The sequence below is a fragment of the Peromyscus eremicus genome, chromosome 3 (assembly GCF_949786415.1).
Source record: "Peromyscus eremicus chromosome 3, PerEre_H2_v1, whole genome shotgun sequence".
In the NCBI taxonomy this organism is placed as follows: Eukaryota; Metazoa; Chordata; class Mammalia; order Rodentia; family Cricetidae; genus Peromyscus; species Peromyscus eremicus.
Window position 1 is genome coordinate 26,609,083 of NC_081418.1, and position 5,189 is coordinate 26,614,271.

Sequence of the window (5,189 nt, forward strand, 5' to 3'; positions counted from 1 at the left end):
AACTTGTTGAGATCTTCATGCCTCTGCCTTACTATGCTGAGTGTATAGGCATGAACACCACACCTGGCCTTTGAGATTTTCTAAGCCTACTCTAGTTTGTTCCATGCCTTCTTATAACAATGATGCAGTTCTGGAATCTACCCGGAAAATTACTTGCCTTGGGGACACAAAAAATGCTTCCTTCTATATTAAGGAGTTACCATTTTTGGAATCATAGCATAAATTTGTAACCTAAAGACATATTTCTGACCACTGATGTCTCAATTTGTGGTGTTTGAACAGGACCTTCCATAAGATACCAGCATATTGATATTTTCTGGTCAAGATTATTATATCAGTACAGTTGGAACATGACTCAGCAATTGATAATGAGATCTGAGCTTCTTCTCCTTTATCCCCCTTCTTCTCTGCTTTCCCTTAATTTCTTCCTTCCTCCCTTTCCTTCTTTTCCTTTCCTTTCCTCTTCTTTTTTTTTTTTTGTTTGTTTTGTTTTTCGAGACAGGTTTTTTTCTGTGTAGCTTTGTGCCTCTCCTGGAACTCACTTGGTAGCCCAGGCTGGCCTCGAACTCACAGAGATGCACCTGGCTCTGCCTGCCGAGTGCTGGGATTAAAGGTGTGTGCCACCACTGCCCGGCTTCCTTTCCTCTTCTTTTGAGATAACTTATCATCATACAGCCTAGGTTTGCCTTGAACTTGTGGTTATTCTTCCTCAGCTTCCCAAAAGTTGAATATTTTACCAGAGAAAAGACTATAATATGATCAGATTTCATAAAATCTTAAATAAATTTCTAGAAACAGGGCAGGCAAGAAGGTCAATTTTCTGCTTTAACCATCTCTATATCACATTGGCTTTAACATTCTTTTTTGTAGTGTCAGGGAATTGTTGAAAAAACAGACTGCCTCTTCTTGGGTATTTGAGAAAGGGTCAACTCTTGGTATTTGGTATCTGAGGGTTCTACATCAATGGATCCAAAAAATTGCAGATAAAAACATTTTTTTTTCTTCTAAGAAAAATGTACAGATTTTTTTCTCCTTATTCTTTGAAAACACAGAAAACCAGCAACCTTTAGCATTAGTTCTAGGTGGGATTTTAAGCATACAGTGCTGTGGGATGTCTTGTATATTGTGAACATATGTTGCTATGATTGATTGATAAATAAAACGCTGATTGGCCAGTAGCCAGGCAGGAAGTATAGGATAGGTGGGACAAACAGAGAAGAGAGGCTGGGAGGTGGAAGCCAAGGGGAGACGCCAGCCTGACGTCCAGGGAGCAACATGTAAAGGCAATAGGTAAAGCCACGGAACACGTGGCAACATATAGATTAACAGAAATGGGCTGAGTTTAAGTGTAAGAGGTAGACAGTGGTAGGCCTGAGCTAATGTCGGAGCAGTTTAATTAATATGATCTTCTGAGTGATTATTTTATAAGCAGTTGTGGGGTCTGTGGGGCTGGGCAGGACTGGAGAAGTCTCCAGCTACAATACAGGAACACACACACAGGTTGTGTGCAAACACAATGCCATTTATATAAGGAAATTTGAGTATATTCTATTTTGGTATCTCCAGACCAAGTCTGGGAACCAGCCCTTAGTGGATCCTGATTATTAACTGTGTTTGTCTTAAAACCAAAACCAAAAGCCAAACCAAAACAAAAAAACTGAACAACAACAAAAAACCTACCTTGGAAGTACTCTTAGAAGGCCTCTTGGTTACACTGTGTGTTTTCCACACAAAGAAATAGAACAACCTACAGAACTGACCGAGGAGATGGGTCTCGATCCTCATGTCTGAGCCTTCAGTAGCGCTCTGGTAGCCTGTGTAGGTCTACGAGAGCAGACTAAATTGGGCATGCTTCTCAGCTCCCCTGCACTGTGCCTACAACACAAGATTGCATTAAGATGAAGGGATAGGTAAACACACTCTGATACTCCTGAAGGGAAAGCATGGGGTATGTTTCATTTCATTTGGACTTGATTCATTTTCTATGCCATTATTGGCAAGAAAGTGACTTGTTTGACAATGGACTCACATTGCAAAAAGCCAGATTCGTACACAGTCATAGCCGTCAGAAAACACTGCACATATTAATTATATACAGTTGCAACTAGTAGTCATCTGTTCCATTTAGATGAACATGGAAAACATTTTCTTTCTTATATTTCCTTTTAGACATTATAACTACCATAAAATTCCAGACACCAAGCTAATCCTTTTCAGAATCTTGCAAAGCCTTATAAATATTTAGTTTATTTGGATAATTACATGCTATGTGTGGGTAGAAAACATAAGGTTACAAAAATTGAATATATGGCAGTAAATATATTTGCTAATTTTCAATGTGTTTATTTTGAACATCACAGGACTTTTAGCATTTTTCAGAAAGCACACTTTTTTTTTTTTTTTTTAATTTTTATTTTGCAATACAATTCAGTTCTACATATCAGCCACAGATTCCCTTGTTCTCCCCCCTCCCGCCCCCCTCACCTTCCCCCCAGCCCGCCCCCCATTCCAATCTCCTCCAGGGCAAAGCCTTCCCCACAGACTGAGATCAACCTGGTGGACTCAGTCCAGGTAGGTCCAGTCCCCTCCTCCCATGCTGAGCCAAGGGACCCTGCATAGGCCCCAGCTTTCAAACAGCCAACTCATGCAATGAGCACAGGACCCGGTCCCACTGCCTGGATGCCTCCCAAACAGATCAGGCCAATCAACTGTCTCACCCACTCAGAGGGCCTGATCCAGTTGGTGACCCCTCAGCCATTGGTTCATATTTCATGTGTTTCCGTTTGTTTGGCTATTTGTCTCTGTGCTTTATCCGACCTTGGTCTCAACAATTCTCTCTCATATAAACCCTCCTCATTCTCGCTAATTGGACTCCCAGAGATCCACCTGGGGCCTAGTCATGGATCTCTGCCTCCAGGTCCATCAGTAGTTGGATGAGGTTTCTAGCACGACAATTAGGGTGTTTGGCCATCCCATCACCAGAGTAGGTCAGTTCGGATTGTCGCTCGACCATTGCCAGCAGTCTGTTGTGGGGGTATCTTTGTGGATTTCTGTGGGCCTCTCTAGCACTTTGTTTCTTCCTATTCTCATGTGGTCTTCATTTACCATGGTCTCCTATTCCTTGTTCTCCCTCTCTGTTTTTGATCCAGCTGGGATCTCCCACTCACCCAAGCTCTCTTTCCCTCGACCCTCGCCCTTCACTACCCCCACTCCTGTCCAGGCTGTTCATGTAGATCTCATTCCATTTCTCTGTCGTTGGGCGATCCCTGTGTCTTTCTTGGGGTCCTGTTTTCCAGGTAGCCTGCCTGGTGATGTGAGTAGCAGTCCAGTCATCCTTGTTCCACATCTAGTATCCTGTTATGAGTGAGTACATACCATGTTTGTCTTTCTGAGTCTGGGATACCTCACTCAGGATGATTTTTTCTAGATCCATCCATTTGTCTGCAAACCTCATGATGTCATTGTTTTTCTCTGCTGAGTAGTATTCCATTGTGTATATGTACCACATTTTGTTTATCCATTCTTCAGTTGAAGGGCATCTAGGTTGTTTCCATGTTCTGGCTATTACAAACAACGCTGATATGAACATAGCTGAACAAGTGCTCTTGTGGTGTGGTTGAGCATTCCTTGGGTATATGCCCAAGAGTGGTATAGCTGGATCTTGGGGGAGATGGATTCCCAATTTTCTAAGAAATCGCCATATTGATTTCCAAAGTGGTTGTACAAGCTTGCATTCCCACCAGCAGTGGAGGAGAGTTCCCCTAGCTCCACATCCTCTCCAGCATAAGGTGTCTTCAGTGTTTTTGATCTTAGCCATTCTGACAGGCGTAAGGTGGTATCTCAGAGTTGTTTTGATTTGCATTTCCCTGATGATTAGGGATGTTGAGCAATTCCTTAAATGTCTTTCAGCCATTTGAGTTTCCTCTGTTGAGAATTCTCTGTTTAGTTCTATAGCCCATTTCTTAATTGGACTGTTGGGCATTTTGATGTCTAATTTCTTGAGTTCCTTATATATTCTGGATATCAGTCCTCTGTCAGATGTGGGATTGGTGAAGATCTTTTCCCATTCTGTAGGCTGTCGCTTTGCTTTGTTGACCGTTTTCTTTGCCCTACAAAAGCTTCTCAGTTTCAAGAGGTCCCACTGATTGATTGTTTCTCTCAGTGTCTGTGCTACTGGTGTTCTATTTAGAAAGTGGTCTCCTATGCCAATGTGTTCAAGACTACTTCCTACTTTCTCTTCTAGCAGGTTCAGAGTAGCTGGATTTATGTTGAGGTCCTTGATCCATTTGGACTTAAGTTTTGTGCACGGTGATAGATATGGATCTATTTGCAGCCTTCTACATGTTGATATCCAGTTTTGCCAGCACCATTTGTTGAAGATGCTTTCTTTTTTCCATTGTGCACTTTTGGCTTCTTTGTCAAAAATTATTTGTTCATAGGTGTGCGGATTAATATCAGGGTCTTCAATTCGATTCCATTGGTCCACATGTCGGTTTTTATGCCAGTACCAAGCTGTTTTTATTACTGTAGCTCTATAGTACAGCTTGAAGTCAGGGATCGTGATGCCTCCAGAGGTTGTTTTATTGTACAGGATTCTTTTGGCTATCCTGGGTTTTTTGTTTTTCCATATGAAGTTGAGTATTATTCTTTCCAGGTCTGTGAAGAATTGTGTTGGTATTTTGATGGGGATTGCATTGAATCTGTAGATTGCTTTTGGTAAGATTGCCATTTTTACTATGTTAGTTCTGCCTATCCATGAGCATGGGAGATCTTTCCATTTTCTGACATCTTCTTCAATTTCTTTTTTCAGGGACTTAAAGTTCTTGTCATATAGGTCCTTCACTTGCTTGGTTAGTATTACCCCAAGGTATTTTATGTCATTTGTGGCTATAGTAAAGGGTGATGTATCTCTGATTTCCTTCTCCGCTTTTTTGTCCATTGTATATAGGAGGGCTACTGATTTTTTGGAGTTGATCTTGTATCCTGCTATGTTGCTGAAGGTGTTTATAAGCTGTATCAGTTCCTTGGTGGAATCTTTGGGGTTGCTCAAGTATACTATCATGTCATCTGCAAATAGGGAAAGCTTGACTTCTTCCTTTCCAATTTGTATCCCCTTAATCTCCTTATGTTGTCTTATTGCTCTGGCTAGAACTTCAAGTACTATATTGAATAAGTATGGGGAGAGCGGA